The sequence below is a fragment of the Plodia interpunctella genome, chromosome 25 (genome assembly GCF_027563975.2).
Source record: "Plodia interpunctella isolate USDA-ARS_2022_Savannah chromosome 25, ilPloInte3.2, whole genome shotgun sequence".
Taxonomy (NCBI): Eukaryota; Metazoa; Arthropoda; class Insecta; order Lepidoptera; family Pyralidae; genus Plodia; species Plodia interpunctella.
The window spans coordinates 4,497,133-4,512,893 of record NC_071318.1 but is presented as its reverse complement, the minus strand read 5'-3'; the positions used below and the strand labels follow the sequence as shown (position 1 = coordinate 4,512,893).

At 33.1% G+C, this 15,761-nt stretch overlaps 1 protein-coding gene across 2 annotated transcripts in view; it reads right to left on the bottom strand.

The window, feature by feature from the left end:
• The window catches only part of LOC128680764 (lachesin-like), a 135,917-nt gene that overhangs the window by 28,540 nt on the left and 91,616 nt on the right, over window positions 1–15,761 (bottom strand). For both annotated transcript variants that reach the window (XM_053764147.1, XM_053764148.1), the window contains one exon: window positions 7,375–7,403. The gene's annotated coding sequence lies outside the window, so the exon portion shown is untranslated. The remainder of the gene's footprint in view (window positions 1–7,374; window positions 7,404–15,761) is intronic.

Below are 15,761 nucleotides of genomic sequence, written 5' to 3'. Positions count from 1 at the left end.
AATAGATACACGTATCTTTTTCTTCATAGTCGTATTTCTCATGAATGATCGTGGTCATTACGTGAAATGAAACACACACAACGACTTTTACACGCAAGATGATAATTGTCAACCAGACTTCAGGTTTCCTCACGATGTTTTCCTTCACCTGAAGCAAAAGGTGGTCGATAAAAACTTACTATACGTATACAAACTCATGTGATACGAGTAGAGTAGAGTAGTTGGGAACCTGGGACCTTTCGGTTCAAAATTTTACCACTGGACCACCACCGTATTACTAAGAAGCAGCTATTTTATTACTAAATGAGAGGGTTTGCACTAGAAGGACCACTTTATGACCTCGCGTAGATATCATATATAAAGTGCGGCCGAAAACTCAAAAGCTTCTCAGATTTGTGCTTAGCTAAAATTCATCTTTGTTGAGAATCCCGTGATCTCAACGGTACTTAAGTAATTATTACGGCTGCTCAGCAAAGAACCGCTTAAACTTTGAGTTTATGGCAACACAGAACTATTTTTTAACTATATAGAGAGATAAAGGAAAGTGTGTTTTCTAAATTTTTTTTCCAAATTATTGTAATAATTATACGCAAAATATTATACAATTTCCTTGTATATAACTGTTGCAAGTAATTATGTAAATATTATTATAAACTCATTTTTATTACAATTAATTAGAATAAGTGTATATATTCATGTTACATACAAAAAAGAAATATATTTTTAATTGATTTTGAATTTTTCGACAATAGAAACGGAACGTTAATTTCATGGTATTGTCACGTGTCAAAAAACCTGCCACGTATTATTTACCTACATAAATTTTAATAAAGATTTCGTTTGTTGACGAAATTCGGTTGTTGTTGAATTTCAATAATAATTTAAACATTATAAAAATGTCAGAAGGAAAAAGAGGGGCCAACTATACGCCAGCAACATAGTCGTATTCAGCAAAAGCGTTGAATTTCGGGTGTCATCATCCGAAAGTTATGAAAGCGACGACATGCGACATCGACATTTTATGAAATAACTAAAAACAATTTCTCCCAAAAAATAAAGAAATGCACTCGTGAACTTGCAGTTAAGCAGAAATTCTAGTTAGGTACATAATTAACGATTTGGCAGCTGTCAAACGTAAATTATGCTGAGAAATGCCTATGAGAAAAATTTGGTATTTTTCTCAAGTGAGAAGTGCTTTGTTACGATCAAATTTTTAACTAATTGGACAGCTATAATTACGTTTGAGTACGAGTTGAGCGACGATCATCATCATATCGAGTGTGTTATTGCTAACACTGGTGTCAGATTTTATTCCAGGCCAGTAAAGGCATCTGACATGACTTTTTACGACTATTTACCGCCATCGAGTGGCAGTGGCAGTCGCATACACACTAGAGAACTAAACTGTCCATCAATGTGCAGGTTTCCTCACGATGTTTTCCTTCACAGGAAGCAAGTGGTGGTCTATAAAAACTACTATAAATGAGTCAGATTGGTATACAAACTCATATGGCATGAGTAGGATACGAACTTGAGACCTTTCGATCCACAGGCGGGCGTCTTAACCATTACACCACCACCGCTTCTGCGCGATGATAATTCGTTAAGAACAGATCATAATCATTTAAGAAGCTTTTGAGTATTCGGCCGTACATAGGCAACAATAGCATTCTCAAGGATGGATGCATCAAGAGAATATTCAACGCGCCGGACATTTGCGTGGAAAACGTTTTTTATTAAATGACGGATAACACAAAATGGGCGGTCATGAAACTTAATGTTAATAAATAAAAAATGGCGCGTATCACGTCTACGCGCTAATGCAAAAGGCATGCTATAATTTCATTTTTCATTAGAAATCATTAATCTTCGTTTGGAGTTCACAAAATGACAGACAAATGTTACAAATAGTTGTATAAAGGTCAAATAGGACATGAACAATGAGTGATGAAACTGTTTTCTTGATTAAACTAGACTGACATGTAAAATACAGGGGTAAATACAGATCATTTTGTAACATTTATAGTTACGGTACAAGGTTGAGTTTCATCGTCAAACTTGATATTGATTTTAACTCGCGCGCCGCTGACGTCTAAGACTAAATGACGTGGTTTTCGTTTTTCTGCGCACGTTAAAGTTAACGTCAAAATTGAAAAAAAACCTACGTTTGTAAATTGACGTATTTGGAGAAAAGGCTGCGGTGAAGTTTGTTGCGCCGCTTTTTCTTCACCTGCCCCTTAGAAGTCGGTGGTAGACTTAGTTTAAGTAATTTAAGTAATGCATATCATCCTAAATTTAATAAAGAATTTCGAATATGATTTGAATCATACGTCAAGGTTTTATTTTATTAAAACACGTTGCCATCGTGCTCAGGAAAATGATAAGTTTTCAACTTGTAGTCGATTGCCAAAGTTCCACTAATAAATTCTATATATAAAATCTACGTATACAAAATGTTAGTATCGTTCACAAATTGCCGAGCTTCAAACCTATTACAACTTTGTCGTTGCCTCAAATTGGATCTTTTATCACGACACGGATCCCCACGGACAGACTGTCCACTACACAATAAATAGGGTTGTCAGTTATAATTCTAAATTGGAATATTAGTTTGTAATGAAAAGCGAGACAGTTCTCAGTTTTGAATTGCGAACTCCGTCCGAGTCAACGTCCTTTATGTCTAGGTTATAATATTGCACTGGCCACATTTATTTTATAAAAAAAGAAAATTTTAAAAGTGAAAAGTCGTTGCTATTTCAAATTGGTGTGATTTTTGTTTTCTTTATTTAAATAAATTACATATTCGAAGGCTTACATATGTACTCATTTTGTAAATAGGGCTGTCAATTGTTATTCAAAATACAAATTTAATTACACTCATTAATGAAAATATCAGATAAGTTTATTGGTGGAGGCGGTGTACAAAACCCATGATAGCAATAAAATATGTTTCTTACTGCACATTTATGTGTATCCTTACAACGCAGCTTATGAACACCAGTAATCCTATACAAATCACCGATGCATTTCAAACTTTTTATGAAAGCCATAGATTATTTGCTTGAAAGCTTCAAGTCAAACCTAATTTGGGAGCACAACAAAGGAAAGTTCATTCTATAATTAAGTATAGATCAGTAAATAAATAATTATGATATACTTCAACCAAATGATATTGTAGTAAACCCTTAATAAAAGCCATAAATAAATGCACCAGCATTCTTACTTCGACAAAATAAGAAAAGATCTCAAATCAAATATTTTCTGAGGGCCCTTGCGAAACAAGCACCCTTGTCGCAATAAAATATTTCTCGCTGCAAAAACTGTCGATTTGGATACTTTCCAAACCCAAGAATATGGGCCAGAGCACGAAGCACTGTTAGTACAGAAATAAGCCCGCCTATAATCGAAATTCCAATTATTCAAATCCTGCAGGGCCACATGGCACTGCATTTTTAAATTCACGTGAATTTATATACGAATGTAGTTGCTTCCAGTAATAGAAGAAGACCTAAGAAGAAATGGATGGAGTGTGTCAAGGATAGTATGAACAGGAAAGGAGTATCAATGGTACACTCCATCCATTTGACAGATCGAAATGGAAGGAACTTACATACTGTGCCGCCCCCACATGAGTGGGATAAGGTCAAGAAGAAGTAGTTGCTTCCTGCTAATACTAGTGTTTCTCAGAGCGTTAGGATCACCGCGGCCGCGCTGTCATTACAATTTTTAAAACTCTAAGATTTCAATTTGTTTTATTATCTGATTTCAATATAATTAATCTAAGCTGAGGTAATGTAAATTTTATGAATGATTGATTTTGAAAATGATTCTTCCTCAAGAAAATTGACGGATCCGAGATGAGAACCACGCATAAACAAATTGTCCAACGGTAGAGTACCATATAAAGGTAAATAAAACCTATTTTAATTATTTTATTACACGCTGTTTACTTTTTATACCGACATTGGTTTCTAATTGGACGGAGGGGAAACTAATGAGGCGGTCTATTACATTAATTTTATTGACATAACGATAAGGATACAATATTCTCAACCCAGTTATGATGGCGCCATGTTCGGTCCTTCTTGAAACTGTACAGTAGGCTTACCATCAACTTTTACAGAACGATTCCAATGCAACTCAGTTTAATTTAGGAACCTAAAATGAATCGCATTCATACAAAAAATTAAATCGATGGTATGAATTTGCGGTGCAGTTCAGTTTAGGTCGCAATGTGGATCGCGTTAAGAGATCATGGTAAGCAGTTTGAATTTTTAAAACATCTTTATATATATTTATATAAGACATGGTATCTTAAGACAAGTTTGCATTCACGTGTGTGCAGCGTGAGCGCACACTCGTGATCGGCGAGACGATACGCGATCAAGACACAGTATAATAAGTGTGGACGTGGTTTTTTGCCGAACTGTGGCTCACTCGATAAAACATACGATATGGTCAAAATGGGCGTCCACACTTAGGATACGCATACCTACTCGATACGATACGCCTGATATGGATACGATTACTCGATACAAATACAGCTTTAGGTAGACACTATAAGCAAAGTTTCAAGTTAACACACGGTGACGTGCTCTTGTGTTAGAATGTTGGACGTATATGAAACAGAAGATTTTCACACAATCCTCTGTCTCGATTCTTCTCATGTATTTCTAATACGCACATGAGAGAAATGGAAAATATGCTGTGGTCTATAAGACTAAATCCCAACTAATATTAAATGCGAAAGTTGGTTTGTTACTCTTCACGCGTTATCAGCTCAACCCATTTTCTTGAAATTTCGCATATATATAATAAAGATTACGGAGAAGGACATAGCTTTTCAAAGGTGGGTGGTAAATGTAACCTTTTGTTGGAGAGTATACTGTAGAAATGAAACTCGAACTGTAGTAGAAAATCAGACTATATTTTGACAATTTTACACGGCTATTTATTACCCAAAATTAACATTTTAATCGTATAAGAAATGATGATAACCAATCACAAATTGCGATTTATTTTACGCCGATTGCCGCCAGGAGGAACCGTGTTTCATATATCATTATAACATATTATATTCCGTGTCAATCTCAACCTTGACGTTGGCAAAATCATCGTTTTGGCGAACGTTGGAGCCATGAAATAAAATAAAAAAATAAAGGTTACTAAAAAAGTGCTGCATCGTTTAACTCACACAATTATATCACGTGAAATATAATTTGAACCAACTGACGCTGTCGTCTACAACGCGTCTTCAATAAATTAAAAGTGCGCCAATGACACAACTGCTAGTTGGAATAAAACTAGTAACAATGGAATCAATACTTCACGTTACTTTTAACTTAAACTTAAACACGTTACGTTCGACTTAAACGTATGGTTTAATATGGTATGGTTTAAAAGTATTTATTACTTAATATTTATTTATTTATTACATACATTGAGTATTAATTCCACACCAACGAAATCCAACTTCATATAATATGGATGCTCAAAAATGCAATATAAATAAATTACTTCCTTTTACACCGTAATCCCAAACCTTTTAAAAATTCCTTTGAACCAAATATAAATAACCTTTTGGTTAAAAGCGATACAAAAATAAGTAATTAATGCAAACGAATTTATAATTCATTCTTATATACAAAGGTAAAGAGTTTGAATGTGGAGTTAAATTTATTTATGCGAATATATAATGTCGTATTACTCAGGGCTCAGGGTCGTGGTGATTAAGTGGATGCTTCATTCCACTATTCACACAACGAATTTCTTGGCAATATAAAAGGAGTGGTTTGCCATTGCCTTCTGCTCCATTTCACACACTAGATGATAAATTGTCGACTGGAGTGCTAGGTTTCCTTCACCGGTAGCAAATGGTGGTCGATGAAAATTGCTATATATCTATCTATATACTATACTATACATACTCGTGGCAATCAGGCGATTGGCATACAAACTCACATGGCACTAGTAGGATTTGAACCTGGGACCTTTCAGTTCACATCTTAACCATTACACAACCACGTAAATTGAATGTATGTGTAGAATGGTAGGTAAGGCTAATTAAATAAGGGTGTTCTTAAGGTTGCGTAATCTTAAAAGGAAAAAACGGAACCCTTATAAAATCTCTTGCGCGCCAATCTGTCTGTCCGACCTTCTCAGTTTCGAAACTACTAAATCTAAAATAATAGTAAACAAACTCACAAACGCTTACCTCTTTATAATAATATTAAAGAGGTAAGAGTTTGTTTTTGACTTTGGGAGTTTGTATGTTTGAGGCGGGTTATCTCCGAAACTACCGAACAGATTTCGAAAATTATTTCATCATTAGAAAGGTACATTATCCAAGATTGCTATAGGCTATATTTTTCTCAAAATTCTCATGGGAGCGAAGCCCCGGGCAACATCTAGTAAATGATAAATTTAAACACTCTTCAGAAATCACTCTACCTAATCAGTCAGTACCTGACGGTAGTTTTTAAATTTATCGCGTTCATACAGACAGACATATTATTATGCTACAGGGGGATTTTTTTTTATATGTAAGAATATATTGTGTCAAAGTCTATTGTGACAAAGACCAACGAATAAGTTAAATAAACTATTTTTTAGACATATTATTGGTTTAGATAATTAAAAAAAAAATATTTTGCGACAAACAGTAGGTGTCAATTAGCTTGCAAGATTTGAATAATTGTAATAGTAAACAATGTTATATTTTAAAATCTAGTATTTCTTTTAAATATAAATATTTAGAGTGAACATAATTTCTTTCTATCTTTTTTTTTTTTCAAAGTAATTATAAGAATTTTCTGATTTTAAACCTGCTTCAGAAGTGATTTTACATATTTCCACACTTTTCCTACGAGAACTTTTAACACGTCGACATTGAAATTGTTTTAAAATTGAGATTGATATAGTTTTCATAATTCCGAAAGCAAACTCAACAGAATTCAAGAGAATTTTTTCCATATAAATTTAAAGGACGACAAAATTGAAAAGAAACAAATTTATCATTCTTAAATTTCTGCAAACAGGATTTGGATGACGACAGTAATCTTTGCATAAGCATAAAATTGATAACTTTGTGTATTTTTTAAATTTGCTAAATATATGTACGGTCAACAAAATACTTAGAATAATATCATTCATTTGCAAAAATACACATGCATTTTAGACTAATGAAGATAACATCGCAAAACAACATTTTTTATATACCTACATAAAGTATTACAATTTTATTTTTTTTATTAAACATTGAATTGGGTTAGTTTATCCGAATAACTGCCATTTGAGGTGAACTAACAGAGTTTTACCAGTTTAACGGTAAATTTAAAAACGACCGCATATTTCACGTGTGTTTTACGGACTTACCATTTTGTTTCCCAATGCGCGTTTTAACCCTGTAACAACAAAAAAAAACTTTAAATTTATAGCCTTCACGTTAATTCTTATACTATTTGGATTAAAATTACTTAAAAGTAGACTCCACTACAGCAAAGTTGAGGCGAGTGATCTCCGCTCTTATTGGAGGTCCTATCTTATTGTGGTCCTATTCCACCACAAGTCATCCTATTGTGGATTTCAATCTAGGTAACAAAAATATATAGTACACTGTATTGAGATTAGTTCCGACTCTTCAAAGATTTACCATACCATAACTCAAGGCTCAGTAATCAGTTAATCAGTATAATAATAAATTACTCAAAATTGATGATTTCAGAATGTTATTGAGTGATCTCCGCTCTAAAAGGACCTAAATATCATATGGATTTCAATCGAGAAGAAAATGAGGCTCAAAGATATACACAGGTATATCTTTGCTAACTCAGACAATGGTCTCCTAAAACAGTAAAACAGCAAATTACTCAAAATTAACTATTTCAGATCACTTTCACGAAAAACGGACTAGAGAAACTATCAACTATCGTTATCACTCAGAGGTTAAAAAGCAAAGCCTTGAAGCCATAAAAACGCTAGCTAAAAGAGTATAAATGGGCTCTCAGAGTGGAATAAAAGACATTTCGAAGCAGCGCCGGATCTAGTTACGGAAACCTGGGGCTCAAGCTCCGGGCCGCACTTCTTTGGGGGCGCAGGAATGGACAGACTGCCGGCGTAACAAACTTTCAGAGCGACTACTATTAGACATACATTTCATTTGTTAGTACTTTACACAATTACAAGATAAATTTTAAAAAATAAATACTTTAAACTGTCAATAATTTAGCGATTGATCTTTGTTTTCATTGCCCACATAAAAATACAGTTGTTCGCAGAGGGCGCTTTGCCGACGGACGACATATTCACATATTTACACACCACTCGGGCGCCATTTCAAGTTATCAACCCCGGTTTTTAAAACGCATAGATCCGGAGTTTTTCCAAAGTGGGGTATTTTACCGTTAGACCGATACAAGGAACTTTAAAATTTACCGCTTTTACGTGCGGGAAAAGTAAAAAAGTTTTCGCGAATAGTTTAGACCTTAGTCCATTTCCTCTAGGATTAAAGTTGGAGTATTTTAGACTGTTAAGCTGGAGCTGCGACAAGTTTGTTAACGCCTTCTTACTTGTTTGTTCATTATTTATTTAGATTCCCACAACTTGTATAAACTCATTTGTTTTATTACACTTTAGTCGTATTAATAGTATTTTCAAATTTTAAAAAGGGAGAACGCTCGGATGATCCAGATATTCCTTATAATAATAAATTACAAATATTGTTGAAATTGATAATTATATTTCTAAAGTAACCATAGTTCACTATTTGTTGCTCATAAGCGTTTAAGCGATGGTGGTGTAACGGCTAAGACGCCCGCCTGAAGATCGAAAGGTCCCAGGTTCGAATAATCCTACTCGTGCCACATGAGTTTGCATACCAATCTGACTCATGTATAGTAGTTTTCATAAATCACCATTTCATAAATCATTGTGAGGAAACCTGCACACTTGCTGATTATTAACTTGTGCGTGAAATGGAGAAGGCAATGGCAAACCACTCCATTAATAATGCCAAGAATGTTGTTACGTGTGTTTCATCCCATGTAATGACCACGACCCTCAGTCATGAAGAAGTCGTATTAATAGTTTTTTCAAATTTTGAAAAGGGAGAACGCTCTGATGGTACAGAGATAATTAATAATTAATACATAAAATAAGACATAACTAAAAAAAGGTAAGGTTAAAATTGATAATTTTATTTTAAAAAGTAACCATAATTCACTAATTGTTGTCCATTGTTTTTTTTTTTTGTGAAATCCTCGCGGGACTGTTTTCAAAAGATTCGGTCAAAAACGATTGAATAAATCCACTTTTTATTTATACCTACTTCTTTAAAGGTCATTTATATTTATTTTGATATCAGAATCCTAATAATATGATTTTTTATCATTTTTAAATAGATTTATTATAGGTTTTTAATATTCATAAAGAATTCGCACGTTAATGGATCGAGAACGTGATGGAAATTTGTGAAATATCGCTTGAGATTCGATTTCGCTTTGGAAATTTGTGTTACAGAAAAACATCCTTTTTTCTATGATGGCATAATATGCAATAAAACTGTAAGTAGGCTATATATGTCTACACATTAAAGACACTCATAAAAATAATTATGAAGTGTCTTTATGGGGCTAATAGAAGATTTTTTTTTGTCTGTCTGCATGTTCGCACATCACACAAAAACTACGGGATGTCATTTCATCTGTTGTATAGCGGAGAGTCTAACTTAAAATCTGCTATAGGTTTCATCCCGACACGTTGTTTAGAAACCGATATGACAATAATAAGATATTTGTGCGTTGAAACTAAACCCGGAGAAAGCCTTATTGTAGTATTTAATAATATACATTGTTTCAGATTTAACTAGCGGCCCGTCCCGGCTTCGCACGGTTAAAAACAAATTAAATTTTACACCTAAACCTTCCTCAGGAATCACACTATGTATTGATGATAACCGCCTGAAAATCCGTGCAGCAGTTGTTGAATTTATCGCTAACAAACATACAGACGCGGCAGAAGACTCTGTTTTATAATAAGGACAACCCTTATACAACAATGTGTGTACACGCTGTGTAACTATACAATGAATTAGATTCATTAAAACGACAATTTACTTATTTATATTCTGAAAATTTTATTTGTGAACTTAAAAATGAAATTAAAGTCCGGCATTATACGGGATTCGGAAGTCGAATCAACCCATTCATTTGTCTCTTTGATCTTAAAGCCTTTGATCAATCAACTATAAATAAAAGTATTATTCGGATTCAAACTTTAAATCCTCGTGAAACGCATTTAAATGAATAAAAATTCCCACTCACACTACACTCAGCCTTCACACCAGTGTTGTTATGGTGGGAAGAAACCGAGCCTTCACAAATACATCATCGTCATCATCAAAGTCAAGGTCATTACATGGAAATAAACACACTCAACAACTTTCTTGGCATTAGAAAATGGAGTGGTTTGCCATTGCCTTCTCCATTTCACACACAAGTTAATAATCAACTAGTGTGCAGGTTTCCTCACGATGTTTTCCTTCACCGGAAGCATAAATTCTTACCACCATAAAAAAACTGTCCCTGATTTTAGTATTTATTATATATTTTTTTAATTAATCTATGTGTGTCTAAATGCGAAAGCTAGTTTGCTTCTTTCTTCTTCACATACGTAATTATCTATACTTAACGTAAAAAATATGTTCGAAAAGACGACATTGGGGTGACTAGGGAATTAGATGTCTATGATTTATCACTAGAAATTATAGATTAAGTTTAGTTTGCTAACCACGATACGGATAAATTAGGTAGGTGCTATATTTATATAACTATGAGGGTGAAATAAATTCACGAGAAACACGATATAATACACGTTTACTACGAGTATACTATACAGATACGTTTATAAATGAAATATTTCATTTTAGTCTAATATAAAAGCGTAAATTATTTACATTCTAATTTAGACATATAACAAAGTTTATGAAGCCGTGTGCGCTCACTAATTACTAAAAGCAGACTGGCTGGATGGAAAAACTGCGGTCTTATTCCTTCGTTTTAACGGCATTCTTAATTTGAATTTCGTCCCGCGTTAAAATTTGAATTTTCTGCATTATGCCGCAATGCGTAGACCCGCTTTGAAAACCCGCCAAAATATGTTATTCGTTATCTACCCCCCGGGTGCGTTACATTTCACGTACACATTGGCTTTATTAAATTGGTTCACTTGCACCAAAGAATTTGTAAAAAAAAAACTGATAGAAGTGCGAATCTGTGCGCTATTCATGAAACATCTTGAAAATAATTCGACTCACCGAAGTCGCATGAATCGAATCGAATCAAATGGAATATTTTAATTTAAAAATTAGAAAATTTTACTTTGTAAAATATGACTATGACCGATGTCAAAATAATATGAAAATATTATATCTGTCTTTGTCCCTCTCATTTCGAATGTATCGGTCCATCCAGCTGTCATAGGACCCAAGTTATATTTTTTTAAGTATAGTAGGTACTCGAAATCGTATACGTGTGCCAGACCGTCCACTTCGAATGGTTTGATAAAAAAATCACGTAAAAGGAACATACTAAAATGAAAAACACAGATTTTTCCCCTATTAGTAATTGTTCTTCTTCAAAACGGTTACTAGTATAAAAAAATACCGATAGGGATCTATTACATTTAATTTGATAGTGTCCCTCACATTCGTTTTTTTAAGCCCAGAATAAAAAAATCTTGAAAGCTTTAGATTTAGCTGTGTTTTTTCAACCGCCTGTCTGGCACTAAACCTTTTTGGAATTGCTATTGTTTTCTATCAGCTGTCAAGCCTATTTCTGTCTCATAAAACACGCCACTAATGACTTTACCAATACAGCACTTCTATATGGCGTATATTATTACAAATTCCATGAATCAGTTTCGATTTAATTGCTAATTTGGTCTAACGGTGTTAATGCCATTTCGAGTGTAAACCATAAGCATTGGTGATTTATATGACTAACACTAAGCTGAATAATGACATTTTGCGGCGATTGCGGAAAATACAACATTTTGGCAATATTGCGACTGAAATAGATAGCCCATTGTTTAAATTTATTTGCATACTGTGATAGCTAGTTCAAATGGATTATATTTTGTGAAAGCTATTCGGAACTACAGATTAATGGGTTTTTAATAAATCTTCAAATATCTATGTCGATTTAAAATTAATTAAATTTGGAACACGGGTAGAATATAACCCTGGAATAACATAAAGGGTACTTTTATCCCGAATATCCTACGGGAGCGAAGCCCCGGGGTGCAGCTAGTTGAGATATAAATAAGAATATTAATGCGAGACTCGAAGAAGATCTTTGGGCTCCGGGGCAATAATAATTCCTCTAAAATTTTGTTTTTTCTTTTTGAAGTGAAAACTTCTTTAGCGGCGTTGTGCACTTTATGTGGGTAAAAAATGTTAAACTCGCGTCAGAACACGTGCCCGAATTTTTATGATTTTTGTCTGTCTGTATGTTTATCACGCATCAAGCAAAAACTACTGGATTGAATTGGATGCGGTTTTCACAGTTATATAGCGGATAGTCTAGCTTAAAATCCGGTATAGGTTTCATCGCGATACGTTGCTTAGAACACGAGATATTGACAATAATAAATTACGGACGCACGAAATAAACGCAGGCGAAGCCGGGCAGAAGCCGGTACAAAAGGTGAACAACTTATATAAACATTTCAAGAATTTTTATACGAGAAAAAAAGAATTTTTAAAAAAACATTGATAGACACTTAAATGTAAAATATACATTTAAGTGTCTATCAATGTTTTTTTTATCTTACAAATGCAAAGTTAACATAAAGCCGGTCTTACACGGGATTTTTTCTTCTTGGAAGTCACAAGTTCGTTTGTCATAAATTGGTTAGCTGAGGGTTCTCTTGGGAAAACGAAAATAAAACATTTTACCGTAGCGGATTTGTATTATGACTACAATGTCTTCTGTCAGAAAAATGCGATCCCAATGGACCGATTCCAAAAGCAAATGAGTGACTGGCACCGCGGTCCCAGTATAGTTTGGTCCCAGCCACCCAAAGATTTGATTGAATGATTTTTTTCAATTACTGATTTCATTCATTGTCATCATCATTGACAGCCATTTTTTCACAGTGGGAATTATTATTAAAATTCATTGATTTATTTAACACTAACGGCCCGTTCCGGCTTTTCTTGGATAAAAAAAAAATTATAGACCTAAACCTTCCTCAGATATCAAACTATCTATTGGTGAAAACCGCATGAAAATCCGTCCAGTAGTGTTTTTTGACTTTATCGGGAACAGGAAGGGTGTATGAGAGTTATTTCTCATACTCCCTTCCTGTACATATCACATTCTAGTTATCTAGACTGTGAATGGTGACACATGAAAAGTACCTATATATATATATATATATGCTCGACATCAACGTTGCATGAAAAGAGATTAAAATCATATTGACAATGGCACATTTAGATACACATTAAGATACATTGTAAGACTACTACAACTAATTCAGTGTAAACGCACACTTATATTGATGAGACAAATTTAAAAAAAAGAGATCGCGAAGAATTTTTTACCTCCACATTTTCTTGAAATCGGTGACAAATGTCTAAAAATAGCAACTTGCATTATATATGCAAGTCCAGTCTAACCTGAGTCTAGACAGAGTGACATTAATTGTGCAATTTATTAAGTACATAAAATACAAAATGCAATAAAGAATATAGGCTATATATATACATGTGGTTTGACAGGTTTTATAAGGTTTATTTATATATTTATATATAAACAAACCTATATATAAATTTATATATATATATATATATATATATATATTATAATATGTATATATATATATATATATATAATAATATGTATATATATATATATATATATATATAATATATATATATATATATATATATATATATATATATATATTATAATATATATATATATATATATATATATATATATATATATATATATATATATATATATATATATATATATATATATATATATTATAATATATATATATATATATATATATATATATATATATATATATAGAGAAGACCTCTTCATCTATAGATGAAGCTTGTTCTTTATTTAATTGTATTTTTTATTAAATATTTAAAACAAACTTATATACATTGTTCTTCATAATAAAAATCACCTTTCGTTAAACGTTAGAATGGATTTCGAATGTCACTTATTATGTGGAAAGCGCTAAAATAATCCAACAAAGTTGACGGTTTTTTTACGCTCGAGTGAACGAGGGATAAGAGCATGTCACATCATATTACGATGTCGACTTTTAGCAACAGTTTCAACGCAAGTGCACTTTTTATTAACATTTGGATAGCAAGCTTATTTGGCAAATAGCTTGCCTGTCACAAAATGGTAATTTTTAGTGGACGCCATTTTGTAAAATGGATCTCTTGGGTGCACTCTACTTAGTTATTCGAACTCACAATTTTCGCAAAGTTTTGACAGTCGAGGCGTGTGTTTCCGCCCCAGAATATAACTACTCCATATCCTCCCTTGAATGTTGTACAAGAAGACTAAGGGACACATTTTCTTGGCAGCTGAAAAGTAATAATAGTATTCTCAAGGAAGGCAGGCGGTCCCAGACCAGCAAGATAAAATCAAATATTATGGAATGTTATCATATTTTTATTTTATTTGTATGATTTTTTTTATTGTTTGTATTTATTCGTCAAATAAATTATATTTCCCTTTATTCTATCAAGAAAACATTTAATTTTAATACCTATTGTATAAGAGATAAGGCTCCTTCACTAGTAAGTAACACATTGACATATTTTTTATTATAAATGGAACACTAATAGCTACTCAAATTGGTCTGACAAAGGAAGCTGAGAACCATATGAGGAAAATTAAAAGTAGAAAAGCAAACTTTGGCTCCGACGCTTTATGGCTAAGGAAGAAGCCGCTCAGATGAGAGAGAGAGAGAGAAGTAGTAGCTAGTCGAAAACGAGCAACTGATGGTAATAATTTATATAGAAATTAGACCTCCACAGACGTGAAATATTAGTATTTACTTATTTAGTAATTACTCAAAGAGCTACAAATTAGATCAAATTTATAGGCTTAAAATTTGAGGAAAACACAAATTGTCTGATTTAGATAATTTCTCCGCGAACATCTCAGAAGTTGACAGGAAAATCCTTGAAGATCTTATGACGAAAAAAGTAATTTCTTATTTTGTATCTCGGCAATTTTAGTGTCAGAATGGTAAGTAGATATTCATAAATCAATTCATATAATAAAATTCAAGAAAGGCCAATTTTGTACATTGGATATTTTTTTTTAAATTCTTCATGGATTATACTTAGTGATATAGATGACGAAAATATAGTTTTGGAAATTTTTGTCTGTCTGAACGCGCATCACTCGAAATCTACTTGACCGATTTGCTTGAAATTTGGTATGTAGGTACCTTATATACCACGTTTCATCCCAGTAAATGGTCAGGTTCACGTAGGATAATTGAAAAACTAATAATGAATCAAAAATACCTCGGAATCGGGTTAACATCTCGGAATCAGACATTTCATCCGGGAAAATGAGGATGGTCCTGTAAGTTATACATCGTTAAAGTAAGTGACGGTGCGATGCGGTACCTGGACTGGAAGAGATCGCTTTAGCTATAAGTCCGCCTTTGTGCCTTTTTATTTTATTTTTGTATTGTTCTTTTTTTGTAATTTC